General features: G+C 34.1%; 1 long non-coding RNA gene across 1 annotated transcript in view; it reads left to right on the forward strand.

Moving 5' to 3' along the window:
- Positions 1-2,213: 2,213 nt before the first annotated feature.
- LOC122179535 overlaps positions 2,214-22,000 on the forward strand; it is a 20,539-nt gene continuing 752 nt past the window's right edge. Inside the window, exons 1-2 of the long non-coding RNA XR_006178725.1 lie at positions 2,214-2,253; positions 16,164-16,283. This is a non-coding gene — a long non-coding RNA (uncharacterized LOC122179535). The remainder of the gene's footprint in view (positions 2,254-16,163; positions 16,284-22,000) is intronic.

Raw genomic sequence — 22,000 nt, forward strand, 5'->3', positions numbered from 1 at the left:
TAGTACAGAATAGTCTACTTTTCAGGTTATTTCAAATGTTCTTTTCTTAACGTTTATCATGCAGTAACAAAGCTGGAGATCACTCTAGCTATCTTTCCCAAAGGACAGTATGTACTTTTCTTGTTCAGAAACAGTTTCCATACAATGTCTATATTGTTTTTGTTGTTGCTTCTATTTTTACTAGTAAGAAAGAAAGCAGAAGGTAAATAAGTTTTAATGTTATTTTTGAGAAGGCAGAACAGGTCATGTTTGACACTATCTCTGCATGCTGGTTGGCCTTGATCATATCATCTCGTATTGATTAAAAAAGACAGTTAATGTTTGTTAAAAAAATAAGGACAGTAAAAATTCAGTAAACTTTATCTCTGGAGAAAAGCACATCTTCATAAATGTTTACTTGCATAATGTCATGGTTAATTGAAAATATGCTAGTCAACATCTTTACAGGTTATCGTTACAAAACTTACATAAGTCTAAACCTATTTCAAATGTCAACAAAAACACTAAGAACGTCTCCAGACTATGAAAAAGAAAAACCCGCTAAGTCTGATTACATCTCATTACATTTCATTTCATCAGACTTCACTCAAATCCACAAAATATAAAATTAACATTCACATGTAAAAATATTTGTATTATCAACTGTTAGCCAAATTGTATATTACTTTTCAGTATGTTGTCACCTTTTAAAAATACTGCAATCTATTCCATTTATTTGCAACGCCGTCATGCATGATTAGCAAAATAAATCAAGAACACATTATTTTTCCAGACAAACTGTCGTAATATGTATTTGTTGTACCCTAATTAATAGTCTGTTTTTCTTCTTATTCCGTCTCAACACTTCCTGCATCCAGTGCACTCGTGTAAATGTGCTTCTCAGCAACTCTCACAGTAGTAGTTCTGATCCGTATCCTAGAAGAAGAGTCTTGTAAAACGTATAACTTTTGATGTATATGAATGCTAATGGAGTTTTTCACCATGTGTGTATGCTGGAAATAAGAGCCATTCATCTGGCCAGTGGGTTTTAAATTTGGCAATCTTTCTGCTTAGTTGAGATTGGCAAACTGGAGAGTTGTGCATAGGTCAGTACATCTTATTGTTCTTATGTTCTTGTTTAAAACAATTCATCATTGCCCTTTGTATCTGAAGAAATTTTAGATCTTGAGAGTTAATTCACTGAACAAAGTTTGATTCTATAGGCCCTGAACTTTCTGCTTGCAAGTGAGTTAACATTATATTTTGTCTACTTTTCTTTTTAATCATCAAAATCATAGTTGATTTCCCCATAATGAATAATTAATAAAATAAAGTGTTCTGCTGGATGAATTAGAAAGAAAATAGTATCAGTATAACAGAATATCATTTTTCCTTTACATATGGGGTAGAGAAGCGCAATTGTGAAGGAAGAATATGACCAGATGAATAAATATTCAACTCTCACAGACCAGTAGTTGCTATCTGGAGACATCCAGCCGCTGGATATTTCACTGCAGGGCTGACCGGTTCACATTTCATTTAATACCATGTTGCATCCATTCAAGCCAGACTACCATATTCTGTCATGTTTCTGTTAGCTATGTATAAATCAGAAATGACCAGATTTTGTTAGAGGTGAACATTCAGAACCAGAATTAGAAGAGAGCCAAATACTTGATCCACTGAACCTCATTAATTCCTTCACTTTTAAAACTTACTTTCTTAGAAAATTCCACAAAAATTAGAAAGTGAAACAAAGAGTAAGAGATTACAGGAAATGTGTGTAAAAGAGCATTTAGCATTTTAGGCAATGAGTTTGCTTCTTCTATATCAGCTTGTTATACACTGTCTTCTGACAACAGAAAATACTCCAGATATGTTTCTACTTGTTCCCCAGCAGATCTGCTGAATTCCTGTTTTCTCTAAAAACCCTGTGTTATATTTTTATATTTCAAGAGGAAACCATTTTCATACTCAAAAATGATTTTAAAAGCTCATTTTTTTATGAAAATGTGGAGGTTGATTTAAAAGAAAAGTAACAAAGTCAATTTTTACATTAAAGATAGAAGATGTTGTGGAATTGCTTTCATGACTTGATCCAGTGATGGAATACCTGGTGGGAAGGCAGAGCTAATTAGGGGAGCTCAGGTTCATGCAGTACACCTGAATGACAGGAAGGATTGGAGTCAGGTTCCACCCTTTCCCAGACCTCATTTAAGGGTTGGCAGTGGAGGTGAGGGTGTTTCATCTAAGAGTCTTATAGAACTTCTGAAGGTAAGTAGGTTTTTTTTGGTTTGTGATTACTGCTGTTGTGTCTGAGCGCATCCTCGCTCACTGCTTATTACATGAACTTTCACTGAGATAACTAAAATAACTTCACCTCATACTCCCAGTGGTATATTTGTTTAGATTTTCTTGGCTTTACATCTGACTTAAAAAACGTAGTTGTTGGTTTTTTTTTGTTGTTGTTGTTGCCTGATTGTTTTTTGTTTTGTTTTGCAATACTAATGGTGTCCTACTTGTGATATAATGAATATGATTTTTGTGATGTAAGAAAATGTAAGGAAAAATTGTAGATTATTCATTTCAAAGTATCTGTGAGAAACTTCGATTTAAAGAAAACACCTTTAGAAAGCCCAATCTTCATTGAAGTCACACTGCTAAAAGTAAAATCTTGTATTTCAGTAGGTTTTTCTTGTATTTGCTTTTGAGTTCTGGTTGTTGCAGGGCTTCTGATGATCTTCTTTCTTAAGTGAGGAAGTAGTTTTCATACATGAAATCTGAAATAAGAGTACTTATATAGTTCTAATTTAACTGCAAAAATAGTAGTATGTTCAATTCAAACTCATGCCATGCTAGGTTAAAAAATGCAAATATTTCAGCATGAGTCAGGAATATCTTCAAGAAAAATCATGTACTATTTTAATGGCACGGTTGTTATAATAGGCAACAACAAGAGAGTGTGTTTATAAAAAAGAATAGAGTAAAAGTATGAAAGAGCTCATCCTTTGTCCCTACAATCCGGTTACTAAGGTGTATCTTTACTCTTCAAGGGTTTTGTTCAACAAAGGTTGAACAAAAAGCAAACAGTTGAAACAAAACAAAACTGAACCTTCTTTCTCACAAGAGGAAGGTAAGTCATTCCAAGAAACACTTTATTTACAAAACTAAGAGTTTTCTAGGAAATAAAACTTGTTCAAGAACTTCTTTTGTTCTCAGGTGTACTGAATAAAAAAGAGAAAACATTATAGTATTGAATGAATAGAATTATATTAATATAAATTTCAATTATGAGTTTTTCCACCCCCTCCTGCATGCTAAAATTCATGTTTAGATTACAATTAGTTTTGTCATGGTTTTCCTTCAGTGATAACTTCACAGTGACAATATACGACTAGAGTTCAAGCTTCGCAGAGTACCCTTATGGCCTATTGAGGGCAAAGAGAACATGCTTAACAAATTGTTTTGTTTACTTCATGTTGAATGTATATCTGTTCTCCCATCTATTTTTCAAGTATTTCTGAAGGCATCAGAAACAATCAACTTGGAGTTTTCTGGAATACTTTATATTAATGAGATGGATATATTTAGCTTTACAATGTAAGTAGGTAGTAATGTAGTGTTCTCTGTCCATATTTAAATGCAACAGAACTTTAAAAAAAAAAAAAGTATTCCATTTTCAGGTCATTTGTAATGCAATTTTGTAGCAAAACAGCTACATCCTTAGGTGCAGAAAATTCTTGTAGTTTTATTGTTATAGTAAGGCAGACATTTACTTATCTCGTAGTTATGTTCTTAATGTCATACTTCAGAAAACAAATGAAGAAATAACATGTGAATTGTCTTGATAATATTTCAGCAAGTCAAATCTGGTGTCTTTTTCACTTAAAATTCTTTCTTCCAAAAAGACACATACTATGGATTTAAATTTATTACATGGAGGAAACAAAGGTTGTCATTACTGTTGGAATACGATGTGTAGGATTTGTCAGTGTTGAGGTGTAACAGATTACATTTTATAACACTAGGCTTTATTGAGATCCCTGAATACACACAAAAACATGAAGCCCACATGTACAGGGGTGCTAGCTGGATAATACTGTATGTAAGCTGTTCAGGACATGTAAGTCTGGAATAGAGTGACTTGTGCTGCTAAAAACTGTGAAATTCAATAGGGATCATGAATCAGAGTTCTCAGCTGTGGTAGTACGTAGATCAATACATTAACACAGACTGAAATCAATGATGTTCTGCATAAATACGCTGGGTTTTAAATTGCAGCACCTTAGGATCAGACTCGCTGCTCTTCAGCCAGTTTCAAGGCTTGTAAATGCCACTCAATGAATGTGATGGACAGTTAAGGGTGATGACCTCTTAAATTGTCCTAGCCTGAATCAGTAGAGTTTATGAAACAAAACTCATTAAGAACTCCTTTCCTCCCAATGCACAAGAATTAAATAGACCTTTCCCACTACCTTCTTTCAACTATGCTGCTTAAAGAATTTATGAGTACTTGGCACCTGCAAAACCTTCCTTTCCCTTGTCCCCTTTATCTTTTTATCTTCCTCGGTTAAACCAAGAATAAAGAAGTAATAACTTTCCTTGTCCAGTATTCTAGCTTTCTTGTTTAGATAATCAAAACACTAGTATATCTTGCTTTCTGTACAAAATTAGGCTGCTCTTTCCTTTACACAATCTAAACTTATAAAAGAATATAGTGAAAAACCTAGAAGTTTTCAGCTGAACAATTTTTAATAGAGGAAACTTAAGATAGCATTATTGGTCACGGTGATGATTAGACATCACTTTTGTTTCAGAAGCGTAACTTGTGACTTTGAAAAGTAGATCTAAATTGATATAAATAGCTAAAAGTTTTATTTTATTTGAGTACCTGTCAGATTTTCCTGCCTACACTTAAATTGCAACATAGTACTCATTTAATACATAGAATATCTATTAACTTAATGCAAGACAACAGGACAGATACATAGGTAACTCATCTCTTGTATAGTTACATTAGATAATTATAGGAGCCTCCCCTTGGTCTACTGAGAAACATGAGGGTTTTGCTTGTTTTTTGGCTCATTTTTATCATACTTTATAGTACAGTACAGGAGAACGCTGGTCTTGTAGGTAGGAAGCAGAGCTGTGTATCTCCAAGGTTATACATGTACTCAGGGATAATCAGGTTGTGGCTACACAAGACCAGGCTGAGCTGTGGAGATTTAAAAAGTACTTTTGCTTTCTCTCGTAGCTTTTAGTTCTTTCTTCCTACTGCACTGACCTAGGACAGAAGTGATGCCCTTCATTGACACTCTATAACTTTTGCAGTATTTTTCAAATAAAAACTTAAGTTGTTTGTGTCTGTATTACATCCTGCTATACATGCAGGAGAAAGTAGCAAACTGCCGGTTTGTTCATGCTTCAACTTAAAGTGGAGCAAAATACTGGATGCAAACACTCTTGCCATTCAGGACAGGCTTTGGATTCTGTCATGTAAACAGACAGTTGCCAAAAGTAAACAAGGCATAAGCTGTCAGTTCAAGTACTTCAAGTTGTCACAGGTACTCACACCATTTTTCAAATCATACTTTGTTTGCAGTTGACAACACTGAATAAATTTCCAAAAAGACAATTTGCATACATAGTTTGTCCTGGAGAAAGCCAGTTGTACAACTGTAAAAATACCTGTGCAACAGCAAAGCAGCTTGGCTATTTGGAAGAAATTCTCTATTTTATTCCTGCCCTACACATGCACCATTTACTATGTGAGAAAAATTAAGCTGCAAGTATGTCCTTTTGCTTTACCTTACCATTTTGGTGGTCCATCTGACAATTTTTACATTATGTCATACTGTTTCAGTAAGCCATTCCCATAGTCTTTTCTGCCTGCTATACTTTTTTCAGTGTGACTCACTGATGTAATCCACAACACTTTGGTAGTACTTTGAATATTTTATGAAGAGAAGTGCTTCTTCCCACCTGACTTTTGATGTGGGGTGGAAATTATACAAAACCATGACAAGGCATAGGAAAGAGCATAGGGAGGATGGCACTGCCTGTGCGGTTCTGAAAGGCAAATGCGCTAGAACTTACATCAGCATAAAGGAACTAGAAACAGATGCGAAAGAAGGTGGCCCATGTTTTCAAGAAAGAATGTGTCTGACTAAACTCCAGCTCCAAAACCACAGTGAGCTGGACAGAATGGTAGAATACAACTTAAGTTCATGTAAACACGGGCAACAGCTATAGAAATATAAATACTGAAGCTAACAATTTTTTTTGAAGGACCTGGAATTAGGAACGCTTTCGTTTGCTGGAAATCTGTTCAGGCAGTACATGCATGATTCAGACTTCTATAACCCTCTTCCATCTCCACCACAAAACAGGAATTTTCCAAGGGAAGGAAAAACTTAAATATTTGCCGGTTGGTTTTTGTGGTTCAAACCAAAATCTACCCTTGCAGTTGCAGAGTAGCTCTTCTTATTTTTGTAAGGAGTGCATATAAACACAAATCTATTGTGATTTCAATTTCTGTATGCTGCTTGTTAGTCTCTCACCAGGTGCTCAAAATTGTAACCACTGTTTTGAATAAAAGCTGCTGCTTCCATTTGCCCAGGTAAAATAGACACACCTGTACCCATCTAGCAATCTCACCACAGCAGCTGTTCATAGGTGAAAATCAGGTCACTTGCTATCCTTGCCATTGCTTTCATGGTCTGTCTTGGTACATGCTTTTCTCTGTAGAAATAGCGCAGTGAAAACAGAAAACATTATAGAGAATGTGGTTTTTGAGCACTCAGTAATATTATTAAAAAAATAAAAAAGGAGAATGACGATAGTATAGGCTGTTAAGTAAAGAAAACAGTGGAATTTTCTGTTGCGTGCAAGGAAATCATTTAAAAGTCTTTCATTTTGTAAAGGTAAAATCTGAAATTAATTTCCGCAACAAATCCTAGAAGTTTTTTCTTTTCACCCTTTAGGATCTATGTATTTTAAAAGTCTTTTTATTGTAAGCATACCTTTTTAAAATGTCTTTTTTTTCTACAGTAATGCTTTTAACAACTTAATTTCTCATTTAGGCAGAGCATAGAATAGTAATTTCCAAAGAAAAAGCAGGCAACAAGCTACAAATGCAAATTGCCTGGAAAAAAGGAAGGAAAAAAAAAAAAAAAAGGAATCTCCCTTTTTTCCTTAAAAGCCTGAAATGTTCTGTGCAGTTCAGCATGACATTGTCTGAACATGTTGCTGGCAGCATGAAGTGGGATTTCAGAAACAGAAACTATGTTGGCCATAATATTGTCTGAAAGGCTTGGTATTTTGTTGTTTTCTGAATAGGTAGGTGAATTCTTCTAGACAAGAAAAAACATGGTGTTATTTCTATAAACATTGTGCACTGTAGCCTTACAAGATTCTGCTTGCTGCTCTCCTATAGGTATATGGGATTTGCTCCCATAGATTAGTGAAAAGTTACCTGAAGAACATTAGATGTAATCACCAACCTGACCTCATCAAAAACTGTATTGCCTTTCTCCCTCAACCTGTGCCCTTCTAATGTCATTAATTAGATATCTGGCCTCATGCAGCCTCCATAATGATAAATGTAATGCAGTGCAGCAGCAGAGCAACATAAAGACCACTTCTATCAGCTCAGTGGGCAAAGAGGATGAAAAGTGAAAAAAGAGATTCTCTGTCTTCAGGGAAAATACTCTAAAAGCAGCAATATGAAACACGGTGCCACGCAAGCAAACAAAAAAGCACTCCAAAACATGAACAGCAAACATCCTTTCATACTCTCACATCCAAAACCAGGAAACAAAGTGGGCAGGAAAGCTTCTATTTGCTCTTAGACTAAATAACACAACAGGGCTGCAATATGTTGTGGGTTTTTTTCTTTTCTTTTTTTCTTTTTTTTTCTTTTTCCTGTGGCTTTTTTTTGTTTGTTTGTTTGTTTTGTTTTATTATCACTCCACAGAATAACAATTCTGCAGAATGGGTGTTAACTATGACTCGAGGGCAAAGACAGACTTCTGACAGTGCACCCAAACCACAGAAGGCGTTCCTTACCAGGATGTCTCCAGCGTAACAAAGGCTAAGTGAGTTCACAATCACTCCAGAGGAGGGTGCTTTACTACTAGTGGACCACATATTGAAGAGAAAATAATTCCTGATGCAAGGAAGGGCACATGCATACCCATGCCCAGACTGAGATAAAGGTCATGATGTTAAGCTGCCAAAGGGGGTTTGGTACAGGAAATGGTCTGAACGGGGCTAGTAACAGTGCACTAAGGGGCAAGAAATGTTACATTACAAGACATATACTTAACCTATGTCAAAGATGCAGCTTGCTTTATTCGTGCAGATAGCAGTCCTTACAGTCCTTCCAAGTGTCAGGGTGTGTCCTAGGGAAGAAGCTTGAAGAAGTGAGTGCAAAGACTACCTAAGCACAGCAATATAGAGATCTTTTCTGTTAATTTATTATGTCCAAATGTCAGCATAGATATTATGAATTCATTGGTTATGAATTATTCCTCATCACCTAAGTTCATACATCATACTGAGCACGTTACTTTATGTGTTTGCACTTTTCCCCCTGTTTCCCCTTTAAAAGCAGAAAGCCCTAGCAGCTCCTATGGAAGCTTCATATTCTCCTGTTGACCCCACCAATCAGTGTAAGAAACAAAGCTTCGGATTTCTTATTCTAACTGCATTTAGTCTTCAGCACTGGAATTTTTTCATTGGAATCCAGTATATATAGTGTATACCGTGTGTGTGTGTGTGTACTCCTTCCAGGGCTAAGACACACTGAGACTTGTGCTCAAACAGAAAGCAGATGTAAGCAGTTCTTGTTTAAGATAAGCAAGTCTTCCTATAGCTTCCAGTGCTCTCAGAGTCCATCAGATCTTTGCTAATCTGCTGTTATATATGAACATAAAAAAAGACTTTCTTAAAAACACCTTCTCTCTTTCGTCAACAGAGGCACGTGTAAATTTGAATGCAGTTTAGAAAACATCTGTAATACAAATAATGTTCCAAGGGTTCCTGTGGTCTAAAGATGCTGTTCTCGGTTTATTCATTAAATGCTGATCTTCAGAAAATATTCCATTTCCAAAGGTGCTTCTAACAAAAAATAAAAATAAAATAAAATAATAATAATAATAAAAAAATAATAATAATAAAAAGAGGCTTTATCGAATTTTCTCATCTAATAAGATTTAAAAATAATCAAGAGATAAGAGAGGTAAAACAAGTAATAGTGTTCACTAGTCAAACAGGTATTCGACTCTTCCAAGTAAAGGAATTTTCCTAGCAGTGAAGCCCTAAACAACAGTATTAGCAATAGTGTGCAATTTTCCAATATAAATACCCTACAGAAAAAGCAATACTCTGCCTATTAATTCAGAGCAAAAAGAAAAAAAAGAGAAAAAAAAGGTAAGCCTGATTCATTTTAGTGCTAGTTTTCAAGTACTCTTTTAACTATCTCCCTTAGGCAATGAAAGAATTTGCAGACAGTTTTGGTGAAACATTAAAAAAATCTCCCTTCTAGTGTTTTGAAATCTTGCTCATTTAATTATTTTTTTTTTTAACTTCATAGCATTTTAAACTCACAGGAGGAAGCACATCCAATTCAAAGACTTTCTGCTTTCTCCCTACCTTGATGTATGCTAAATATAATACACTAAATATGACAAGATAATGGCTTCAAGGTAAAGAACAGTAGAATAATATCAGTTGTGCAGCTGCTGCAAAATACATGGAGTATTTTGTAAACTGAAGAACGACATTTGCCACTACTCTACCATAAATGTTATAGTTGCAATTCAGTACTATACAGGCACTGTATGTTCTTTTGTTTCTAACAAGAAATTATAACTTTTGTAGGTAATTTCAGTACTATTAGGTTTCTTTTATAATAGGATCACAGATAAGGCATTTACATATATTAGAAAAGAAACAGTTATTTCACCTGTTATGATAAAGGAATGAATGAAATCATCACCCAGCCTTCAGTATCAGGCAAGCTTTACAAAAAAGGATATTACTCACTTACCTCAAGTATAGAGTCATATATGGATGTCTATTTATTTTTAAGGCTGTGTCTTTTTATAGATAGAGAAAACTTTTACTCAGACATCAAAAACAATATTGAGTTAAGATGATGTAGAAAGTATGTCAATATCTGGAACAAAAGTGTAGGGTTAAATAAAGCACCTAAATTTTAAGTGTCCTTTGTCTTAAATGTAATTTTCATAAGACAGGGATGAATTAATGCTACATATATAAAGGAAATATATATCTTGCATCTCTAAATCTCTAGTCCTCTTTGCAAGGTATACTAGCCTGAAAAAACGTTGGTTTTTTTTTTCTTTGTAAATATTTTGCTTGTTTCTTTCAATTATGCAGAGATGGAAGAAATCCATCTAATACAAGGTCCCAGAAAATCCATAAACTACTTCTTTCTGCTACTGAGCAAGAAGTTTTATTTGATCAAGGAAATTAGTTTTCTTTTACTTCTGTCCTTTTTTTCTTTCTTTTTTTTTTTTTTTTAATATGCTTATCCATCTAGATCTTCTTGATTCTACTCCTTTGAAAAACAACAATGCAATGACTAAAAATTTCCAACCAAGTTAAAAGACGTGGTTTTTTTTTTTTTCTTTTCTGTTCTGGGGACAACAGAAAGAAGTTGAGTAAAGAACAAGTTCATCAGAAACTCGTAACCTCTGATATTCTTTTGTTATGGGGATTCACCAGTTCTAATTATCTTTTGTTCTGAAACACTGAAGGTTCAGGTTAAAAAAAGTAAAGTGTTGCTTGGGGATAATTCCTTCTAGAAGGAAGTCTAGTTGCCAATATTGAGAAGATAATCTAAGAATTTATTATCCTACAGAGATTCATATTTTAACTTAGCTAATTCAAGCTGTAACTCTAAGAGTCTGCAAATACCCTTTCTAATACTCTTGATGGTAGAAATCTGACTAAAAGTAAAGATATGACATGAGTTTGTTTGGAGATTTATACCATCTCTCAGTCTTCTAAATACTTAATAACGAAAGGCTAGTGCTTTGAAGAACTATCATCTTCTAACTGTCTAAAAAAAGAAGGTCAAAACAAGTTTCTCATCAGATCTCTTAGAAAAAAGTTTGATAAAATAGTATTGATAAAGCTTAATCTGCTTTCTTTTTATTTTTTTATTTTTTTCTTTTTTTTTTCAAAAGACGTGGAAACTACCATAGGAAATTGATCTACAGAATAATGAAAATAATTATACAAAACAAAGGAAAAGTTAGTAGTGTTTTGATTGTGGCCTTACATCTTAAAGATACATTCAAGTAAAAGGGGAAAGACAATTTCCACTCACTTTTGAACTTGCTCAGTGTTTTTTATTTCAAATTTATTGAAGAAGAGAAACAAAACACTTCATTAATTTCTCTCATTTCAACTTTCAAATGTGTTGTGAAAATCCCTTGAAACTGACTGGTGGTCTCAAGAGGATGACAAGCAGTCCAAAACTATAAGATACAGGTCCCTACATGGCTGCTAAGCAAAGCAGCTGACTAAGGTTCTCTGCAACCTTCAACTCTTCTTTATTTTACCCATGTATACTCCCTTGATTCAAGTTTGCACAAAGGAAGTCTGGTGAATCATGAAGGCAGTTTCAAAATAACTGCCTGCTATCTTAGGTTGCTTGAATTTTTAATAGGCACCTAGAACTACTCGCCAGAATGGGTATGTGTTTAGTTATGTGTGGATTTTACAGTATCTGTGGGCAGTAGTAACAGGAACAGCGAAATGAAAAAAATTTAAAGCCAACCTGCTGCTAATGTTACTTTCAGGGAGAAAAAAAAAAAGAAAAAAAAAAGGTAAACAGTCTTCTAGAAATGGCAGAGACAGTTCTGCCAAGTATGAATGCTATAGTTACTCTGCACTATATGGAACAGAGATGCCAACCCTATTTTGAAGTCAAAATCTTAAGCTATGCTTGAAAATGAAGTAATGGCCAATGTTTCCTACTAAACATATTGTTCTATGCAAATGACTTTATTGGTTATGTTAAAATCACATATATGTACACTAAATTATTAGAATAAGTTCAATTATTTTTTTTTTTTTGTAAAATCATGACTTACAGTAACGTAATTATCTGACATTTAGAAAGATTAATATCATTATTAATACCCAGTACCACAAACAAATAATAATAATTTAGTACCACATGTAAGTCACATACATTTAACTATTCTCCAGATGGCAGGTGCCCTTAAATTATTTATCTGTGTTCATGTTTTTGTTGGAATTATGGTTTCTTGCTTTCAGTAACCAGTGTCAGTAAGAGGAAATAATGTTCACGAGATATATACTAAGTCTGAACAGTAAACTCATCAGGTACGTTTCTGTTCAGCACTACTGAACCTGCCCTCCAACACAGACCCTATTTGAAGTAATGATACATACATCTAAAGCTTGAGAAAGTTTAAATGTTTTCTGACAGCAGTTCTTCAGACAAAATGAGAGACCAGAAATCTGCTAATCTGCTCATTATCCTTCATTATCTTGCACAGCTAGTCTATGTATTCATCTACTGAAATCACTTAAAGACATAATAAGTACTTTAAGGGTAATGGCATCCTATTAATGTTATACAGAATATTATTTTAAGTCTCAAAGATAAGCTTGCGCTAAGGCACGTGTTTCAGTAACTATGTATAGTTCAAAGTTAAACAAGTGGCTTGATGCTATGATAAATTAGCATTCATGAAAATTTGGTTCAAAAACAATAAAAATGATCTGTCAGATTAGTTGACAGACAAACCATGTCATAGAAATAGTGATGAGAGATTCTATGGCAGGTTGCAAGAGATATCAAGGTATATTATATTGTAATACAGGGTAATAAACGCATCTGTCTTCTTTGAGGCCATTTGTGTCACTCTCAGCCCTTGACTGACAACCATGCTTACCTGCTCAGCAGTGTTAAGAAAGCTAAAGATTCAGTTCTGGAGGTAAATGTACAACTAAGGCAGGTCAATAAGTCCAAACAGCCTCTTGCTGCACTGTGGAGACTCAGCTTTGGACTAGAATTTCAGATTAAAATCTCTGAGGTTTATTATTTTGGCCATGATTATCTAATTACAACCACAGAATGATTTAAAGAGCTAGCTGATGCAAATAGTTCCGTCAGGAATTCGTCTCTGGACAGTGTAATGCCTGCAGTCCTTGCCTCCGCACTAACTTTCTTTCCTTCCTGGGGGTTGATATAACTTCATACCTCATAAAAAATAAACCTGCCAAGTCATCCTGTTGAATTCCTGAAGTGATATATATAAATCCACCCCTTGAGGATGTCATATTCAATTAGAGATTTGTTAAAGTCTACAGTTTGGAAGGAATGAAACACACTGTTCAGATTCAGCAAAGGAAAACAGAAGTGAATAATAGCAAAAGAAAAATAGAGTATGATGAGTGTGAAGAAATTATCTCAAGTAATAACTGGCAACTGCAAGTAAGTGACTTATCTAATGCCTAGTGATTGAAGCAGAAGCATAATATACTAAAAGTAATGCAAAGCTTTTAGGTGTAATGTAATTGTGAAAAAATAATGTTTTCAATTACAAAGTCTCTTATTATGATTCAGTATGACTTTATTTCAGTTCTTTTTGAATTATTTCACAGCTACTTTGAAAGGATTGAATTTTCCTAATTTACTAGGTTTCTCTTTGACACTGAATCACTCTAGAAGTCTATTTGCTCTCTATTTATTTCCTGTACAGTGAGTGTGCACTCACGTGCATAACTTATTTATTACAATCCTGATTAAATATTTAATACTATGGATAGGTTATGGAAATTGTTATGAATTGCTGACAGTGGTGGGTGTTAGCAGTCAGTTGTCATTTAGGGCAGATGTAAAGAACCATTGAAGATGTAAAGAACCATTAAAGAACCATTTTAGTGCTAGTGGTGGCAATGGTGATGAGGAGACGGTTGGACTAGATGATCTTATAGGTCGTTTCCAACCTTGTGATTCTATGCTTCTGTGATTAAGCTCCTCTATGCAGTTAGGCAGCTGAGGCATTAAGTACCTGAACTCAGACAAAAAAGTGTCTCTTGTCCACTCCACCCCAGCATTCAATTTGGCAGCTGGGTAAGCTCATTTTGTGATGAATTCATTCGCTTTTCTGGGAAGAATGGATTTTAGAAGAGAAAGTAGAAACCTGTAAGAGAGTAAGTGAGCACAAAACAGAATGAACAGGTATAGCAGCAAGTCTCTGAAAAACTGTTAAAGGAGAGGTCTCAGGGGTTTTTGTCTGAGTGATGGTAATAGAAGGTCATGGAGGCCATAAGCAAAGAATACTCTGTTTTCTGAATGTTCTTAGGGTTTGGAATACAGGAACTGGGAAGTTTCTTACACAAGAATTCTAAGTATTTTATGAGCTCTACTTGATTCTAATACTTTCAGCTGTGAATACCAGTATATGAAGACTGAATTTTGCAGAATACTTCAAGTAGTAAAAATAACTGACATTATGCTTTTTCATTACTTATTCTTCTTTTTGTCAGCAAGTAACCCTATTTTCCACTGATAAAACTGCTCAAGAAGTGCTTCTGTAAAATGCCACATACAGTTCAAAAATTAATCATGGCGTTATTACTTACATTGTGTCTGAAAGGAATAATGCCCCAGAGACATGGACTGAACCAGATGGTACAACAAAGGAAATTGGGAGTCATTAAGCTGCAGAGAGGGAAAGAGATTCTGTGGAAGAAAATTACAGAGCTAAAAGACACATATGCTATGTAGAGCAGAAAAAGAACTGGACAGAATATTTCTAGATCTCCCTGTGAGCTACTGAAGACAGTAAAAATGAGATATGTTTTAAAAATTCTTTTTCATTTTGTTTGGAGATTTTTTCTTTATTTTTTGAAAAACAGTTTTGATAAGCATTTTATGAGTCAGTAACTGTTTTGTAAACTGTGTTTTTAAAACTCTTTCTCTGAGCCATTTCATTTCCTTATTTTATTCTTGAAAAAGAAGTTGCCTATTCTCCCTTGAAAAAGGGAAATAACATCAACTAGCAGTTCGGAAAAAAAAAAAGTATTTGAACTAAAATTAACTATGGTATTTCAAGCTACAATTATTGAGTCACAGTATTCTGTACAATGAAAGAAATGAGTCAGCATAAACCTAATATGACTTATTAGTTCTTGAGAATTAATTTAAATGAAAAGCAGGCATAAACCAGTGTAAGTTACTCAGCTTCCGTGGAAGAACTCTGATACATGCTGAACCTGCTCTCACCTACTACTCACTCAAAATCTGAAATTAATTTTCTAATCTGGATTTAAATTGTGAATAGCAATGTCTAATCCAAGACTTCTGTGCTATGACTGACGCTTGATAACCACTCAAATTAAGCCTACCTAGGGAAAAGGACACTTAACAAAACCAGTCAATACATGATATCCTAGATGTAGTAACCCCACCTCCTACACTCTTCCCAGAGGCTACTGCTCATTATAGCTTAATTTACCTGTTGCTCCTTTTGTTTTCCACATCCTGGATTAATGTAGCTAGAGCTGAGCATGTGGGAACAAGAGTTCTATTATCTGAGAGTGCTGTTGAGTAGGCTTCACTATACACAACTATACAACTTTTTATCAGACTCAACAAATAGCACATCATACTCGCTATATTTTTTACTCAGGTAATTAGGTACAAACTTTGATAGTCACAGGATTTAGGATTCCATTACAAGTCAAGCCTTAGGAAGGATACTTAGGAAAAAAAGAATGCTTATTGTATTAGGGATTTGTAGGAATCCCACTTTTAAAAGAGGGCTTACATTATGCAAGCATAATATTTGGACCTTAAAAATGAGAAAATTACTTAATACTGATTCTGAAAAGGAAGGAAGTATTTATTAAAAAAATGAGTGTTTTTTGTTACTGATTATAATATTCTGAAACTACAAATAAATTTTTCAAGAAACGATTCAGTTCTGTGTTTTTCCACATGTATCTCTCATTTACAGACTGATTTTTTTCTCACATTTTATGTTTCTTTCAGGAGCTTGTTTTTATTTTACAGGTTTGTCTAAGTAACAAATTGTTTGAGATTTTTAAATTTCCATGTTTTTTTGCCTGCCAGAGGCACAACTAAGTTTTATAATGTCCTAAATTTCTAGATTCTCTTGGAGCACCTAGAGGAATGGCCACCGTGGTGTCAGAATTGTCCTGCTGGAAAGGACCTCTGGTGATCGTGTAGTCCAGGTTCCCTGCAGTATGTTGCACAGGAAAGTGTCCAGGTGAGTTTTTAATATCCCCAGAGAAAGAAAATCCACAACCTCTCTCAGCAGTTCATTCCAGGGCTCTGTCACCCTAAAAGTAAAGATGTTACATTCTAGAAGGTAATAAAGTTACACATGTAATTAAAAATATTCAAAATCCAAATAGATAATTTACCTTCATGCTTGCTGATCAAGGTTATCAGAGTAGGCTACTGAAATGTTTATTCTATTAATAGGAATGCCAGTCCATACACACACAAAAAGAAATTACTACTGCGAGCTGACAGACTCCTGCCTCCTCTGAAACACTGTCTTAGTGAGAAGGATGGAAAACTTTATACAGATAATTAAAACAAAACAAAACAAAAAAAAAAAAAACAAACCCTACTCTTCTGTTAATGTAAGCTTTTAAAGCTTTCATTACTACCTTTCAGTGACACATTTTTAGACAGAGATCTTATTGCTCACTTGCAGGGTATTCTATGGCGCTGCATGGTAACACTTAAAAGACTTCCTGATTAAGACTTTCTACAAGAATAATTCTTCACAGATGCAAAATAGTTGACTAATGGTCAGAAGATCCATTCTAGATCTACTTGTATGAGCAGTTTCTTTTTGACAAAATCTCCTATGTCTTTTTCCAATCAAACACTTAGCAGAGCTTGAAAAGTAAAAGACAGCAGAAGACACAGTCTTAAGGTTGGATCTTACAAGTTAAGGTAAAATTTAAAAGGAAGAATCATCAAATAATAATAATTTAGGGGGGAACTTAAGTCTGTTCCATCAGAATAAAAAGCAACTAAATACACTGAATAAATCACTCTGTGAAAATTATTCACTTGATTCTGGTATAAATAGTAAATTTTGCATGTCCACAAATTTGAAAGTATCTTGCACTTCTTTCAGAGACTGCTTGCACATGTAAAACTTGCTTGTCTGTCAAATCTTTTTGCAAAAATAACAGTAAAAAGGGCTTGTCATGTATATTCTCTGATCTCAATTAATCCAACTGTACCATTCCAGTCTTTTATTTCCCACTGATCCAAATGAAGGAGGAATCAAGGAAATAGTTAAAACTGTGCTTATGACAGTGCTTTGCTGTATCAGTAAATACAAAGTGTCTACAGACATACTATTATATTATAAATGGATATGTCATAAGTCACACCAATAGGCATTAGCACACATCTGCAAATTATAGTTAGGCCATGTTACAATAGCAAGTGTTCATGAGTCAGAAAGAAGTCTCTTTTTCTTCCATAAGCAAAATAAATACCATTATTTTCCTAAATCCAGGTAAGTAATTTTGTATAACCAGAAAGTTTGAGACAGGGTGGAGAATAAAAACCACTTAGACATTTTCTTCTACTATTTTAACAATGAGCCATATTTAATCAAATGGAACACATTATGATTATCTCAAAAAAGCAGACAATAACTTTCCTTTGATTGCTTGCCTCAGCCTAGAAGCAGTGTGAAAGTTATACAAGTAATTTGTATTAACTTATTACAATGTCACCTCATTTCAAGCCCATGTTAGATAAGTAGCAATAAGGTATCGGTTAGATGACTCTACATTATAACCATTAGTGCAAACTCTGACGGCGCTCAGTTGTTGAAGATTACCCTAAACAGTTATTGAGATTTAGGAGGGGCAGATTTCTACTGATTAAGGACAAATTCTATAGACAATTTTATCCCTTCAGGATTTTGGAATGGAGATAATTTTCTTACCAGATTAAAAAATGTCTGCACCAATATCTTTTCTGAGTTTCTTTAAAAGTACATGTACAGAAACAAAACTACATGTTTTCGTATAATTATTCATACGGATTACTTGTAACATGCATCCCTAATATTGTTTTACTTATTTGTAATAACTCATTTGTCATATGTGTGATAAAAACAGACAGAAACCCACTAAAACTTAGGGCTGTATCTGCTCGTTACAGCCTGAAGAATGAATCAATCTCCAAGAAAGAACATTACTGAATGATAGTGCTTAAGCAGGAATGTTGGAAAGAACCATAAAATAATATGTCAGCTCTAGGGAGAAGACATTCATAATTTTCAAGATTGTAAGGTCAGCCATCTGAATGTATGAATTCAGAAGGCTGAAGAGGAATTCTGGGTTAAATTATCTCTTCCTAGTGAATACATGGAATTATTTTCTCCATTATATTTAGATGTGTCAGTAGGAGCAGACAACTCCACAGTAATACATGAGTCACGATCTCCTTTTAAATTAAGATTGATATTTACACTGATATCAAATAATCTTTAGTCACAGTGAAAAGTGACTTCAGTTTTTTCTTTGCTCGGATTTTTTGAAGGTACATCTTCAGACATTGTGTGTTATACAACCGTCACTAAAAGTCTGAATTTGTTTTTTAGTATTTATTTATACTTTTGAGGAGAAAGGTGAAAGAATTATGATTTGTCTTTCTTAATGTACTTGCTCCTATCATAGGCAAAGGAGAAGAGTTAGTGTGGAAGTTGCTTTGGTGGTTTATATTTGTTCATTTGCTTCCAGCCAGAGAATATTTGCTGATGACATATTACTGTGTTAGAATTCACCATGTTTATCAGAAACACACAGACTACTCAAATGAGTTTTCAGTTTGAAGAACACTGGTGTGCAAAGTCACAAGCACTTATCAGGGCAGTCCCTTCTTCATACAGACTTGTAAAAATGATGGTTCAGAGTTTATTGATGGAATCTTTCAACATGCTATATTACAGGATGACACTACGTACTTTATAAGATAGCAGATGTATAAGAGGAAGATATTTTGTTTGTTTGTTTGTTTGTTTGTAATCTACAGGAATAGATCACACATTTAAAATGTCAAAATGTCCAAAAAAACCAAACCAAAAAAAAAAAAAAAAAACAAGCCAAACAAACCCTAGTCATTTCTGAATTAGATATTATTTAGTCTTGAAACTTGATTTGAAACAAAAACAGTAAAAAGAGCTATTACAACATCCATAGAAGAAAGACAAATTGCAGAACTGTGCTGTTCAACCATAGCATTCATCTAGTATTAAGCATGCTCCAGGAGCAGGAGCTTCTCATGTGAAGTGCTAAACACAGCTACAAAGGATTACCTAACTTCCTGCTCCATTCAATTACTTCCTCATCCAAGCTTACAGTGACAAAAGTATATGATAAGAAATCATTACCTAGCGTAAAATAAAGGTGATGAGACAAAAAATGTCTATAAACAAAGAAACAGGAAGATAGATACATTTTTCAGTTTTCTCCCCTTTCCTCAAATTTTCTTTCTTCAAAACTGATTTTTCTTGGAAAGTTCATGTTCAAGAGAAAATCTATTTCAACAGCTTTGGCACACATGAAAGACTTTCACGGTCAAAGAGTCCATCTGAAACATGTAATATTTAAATTATGAAAGAAAGCACAGATAGGAGATATTCTGTTTTAATACCTAAGATATGAATTTGTGCCCATGAATAATTCTGCATTCATCCATGAGACACTGTGGCTTTTACTTAGCAGTTTTAATTAAAGAATAGATTTTAGAATAAAAAGATTTGCCTGAAAATGAATGGCAAAAGGGGGCACTATCAATAGAGTACGACTGCAAAGATTCCATCTCCTGCCAGCCAAAAAGGCAGATGTCCTCAACTAATCACTTGAATTCCTTCTACCAGTACACCTGGATAAAAATTTCACTAAAGGAAAAGTGCACTTAACTTTGTTATGGCACTGAAAGGGTTAAGAAGCTGATGACAATTAGCCTCATTGTGTATATTTCCCTATTTCATCTTCTTGTTTCTGAACAAGTTTTAAATGAGTGAATTAACGTGATTGCTCATTGCTGTGTAAATCACATTTTCAACTTTCTAAGTGTGACCCTCAGCAGCATAATCAAAAATATGATTTGTAAGCAATTCAAACTTCTTAAAGAATAAGCACCTCAAATTTTGCCTAATCAGCCAGCTCTGTGTTCATAACCGTCATAAGCTAAAAACATTAAGCAAAGCTAACAAGGTAACAGTTGATACAAATTTTACAGTGCAACACTAAATGCTTCAATATTTTGATTTAGAAAGATTAGCCTATATAAAGAATACATCAAGAATAGCTGAAGTATTTCTGCAGAATGGAATAGCTATGCTTGAGGATAGCAGTGGAGAGACAAGTCTTATCCATGCATTTAAGTAGATCAGAATAACTGGGAACAAAAGCAACTTACCACTCAAACATTGTGGCAAGGCACATATTGGTCTTAACAGTAAATTAACCTTGCAAAAAACTTCAATTATTTATTTAGACTTTCCAGCCTATGTCGATCAAAGTAAAAGACAACTGAAGAATAATAGCTCCAGAAGTTTTAGCAGGCAAGATCTATGAACTCCATAGTATATTAATACAAAGAAATGTTGGATAACTACAGAACTCAAGACCTGTTTTCTGCTTACTAACAGTTACTACTAAATGTGCTTCCTATGTAAGAAGTGAGAAGGTGAGAAGTGATATTTTCACCTGATAATAAAGATATTTATATTTTAATCCAGATGCTCAGTCCAAAGAAAGGTATCTTAACAAGATGTCTTGAAAATTAACTAATTTTTCCTTGCAAGATTCAAAATTCGTAGTTGATAAAATTCTGCACATAAGATAATCGAATGAAATACGTACAAAGTAAGAAAAGCTTAGGAAATGTTTTATGACAACAATGACGTATATTTCTCTCTTTGGATTTAATCTTACCATTTTAAAATTAACTTGTAAGCATTTTTGGACACCAACACCTCCAGCAGTGATTGACTTCTTTGATCCTTGAGATTGCAGTATAGTGAAATATTAAGACACAAGTCAGCAATCTTTATGGAAAGAAACAAAACAAAACAAACAAACAGAAAAATGTAAAACAAAAGGTAATGAAACTTCAGGTGAAATAGAAGAAGAAGAAAAATCAATCATTTGCCAAAATTGGGTAAGAGATGGTCAGTGAAACTGTTTCAGATCTGGTCTCCCATGCTGAATGCAGCAATGCTCATTGCTATCAGTTGTAAACAGTTCTTGGTTTAGTTTATTCTGAAGTCAAATTATGGATAATTGTGGTAGGTGCACAAAAGAATGTGCAGAAGAAAAATCAGAGATATTAGAAATTACAGAATCCTTTGTTCTTATTATTTACATATTAATTTTGGTAACCAGGGCTAAAAGTCTGTAAACCCAGGCTTACTTCTGACAGCAGGAATAATGAAACACTTTTACTTTCAGAAACATGCTATGGAATATATATAATTAAGAAAAAACGAGGCTGATATTGGGAATTCATGGGAAAATATTTACAAAATGAGAAATATTAGGATTCATATAACATGTTTGCCAGAGAGCTGCCAAACATTTCTATATATTTTCTTAGCAATTATTCAAATTTGATGTCAAGGATCATCATTTTTAATTTTATGTGAGATTTTTAAAATACAGTGGTAAAAAAATATTTATTTGTATCTTACCAGGTGCAAACAATAGAGTTTGAACAAAAGTACTTATGGCTTTATATCCTGTTACCAAGTGGCCACTGAAGCCTAAAGGAAATGTAGAAAAACAGAAAGAAAAAGTCATCAGTCACACTAGTCTTAGTGAACATTCTCACCTTTCAGACACTTGTGTAGTAGCATTTCTCTTTTATATAATGGATGATTATAATTATGGTGTATGGGAACTGCTGAGTCACGGCCTGAACCTCTGATTGATCACC

The sequence above is a fragment of the Lagopus leucura genome, unplaced genomic scaffold (genome assembly GCF_019238085.1).
Source record: "Lagopus leucura isolate 7727_CA_CO unplaced genomic scaffold, USGS_WTPT01 Super-Scaffold_100004, whole genome shotgun sequence".
In the NCBI taxonomy this organism is placed as follows: Eukaryota; Metazoa; Chordata; class Aves; order Galliformes; family Phasianidae; genus Lagopus; species Lagopus leucura.